Below are 591 nucleotides of genomic sequence, written 5' to 3'. Positions count from 1 at the left end.
ACTGTCATGGATGGGTATAAACTGTTCAGGAAGGACAGGTACAGGAGGAAAGATGGAGGAGTTGCATTGTATGTAAGAGAGTGGTATAACTGCTCAGAGCTCCAGTTTGAAACTGGAGAAAAGCCTGTTGAGAGTCTTTGGGTTAAGTTTAGAGGTGAGAGCAACAAGGGTGATGTCGTGGTGGGCGTGTGCTGGATCAGAAGGATGAGATAGACGACGCTTTCTTCGGACAACTAAATGAAGTCTCCAGATCACAGGCCCTGGTTCTAATGGGGGACTTCAATCACCCTGACATCTGCTGGGAGAGCAATACAGCAGTGCACAGACAATCCAGGAAGTTTTTGGAGAGTGTTGGAGACAACTTCCTGGTGCAAGTGCTGGAGTAACTGACTAGGAGGTGTGCTCCACTCGACCTGCTGCTCACAAACAGGGAAGAATTGGTAGGGGAAGTAGAAGTGGGTGGCAACCTAGGCAGCAGTGACCATGAAACTGTTGAGTTCAGGATCCTGAAAAAAGGAAGAAAGGAGGGAGTTGGCTGATGTGATTGCCAGGGCCGGCTCTAGGATTTTTGCCGCCCCAAGCAAAAACAAT

Source organism: Terrapene carolina, unplaced genomic scaffold (assembly GCF_002925995.2).
Source record: "Terrapene carolina triunguis isolate 2854851 unplaced genomic scaffold, T_m_triunguis-2.0 Scaffold23219, whole genome shotgun sequence".
NCBI lineage: Eukaryota > Metazoa > Chordata > Testudines > Emydidae > Terrapene > Terrapene triunguis.
The sequence above is the reverse complement of the archived record's forward strand: the minus strand, read 5'-3'. Positions refer to the sequence as shown.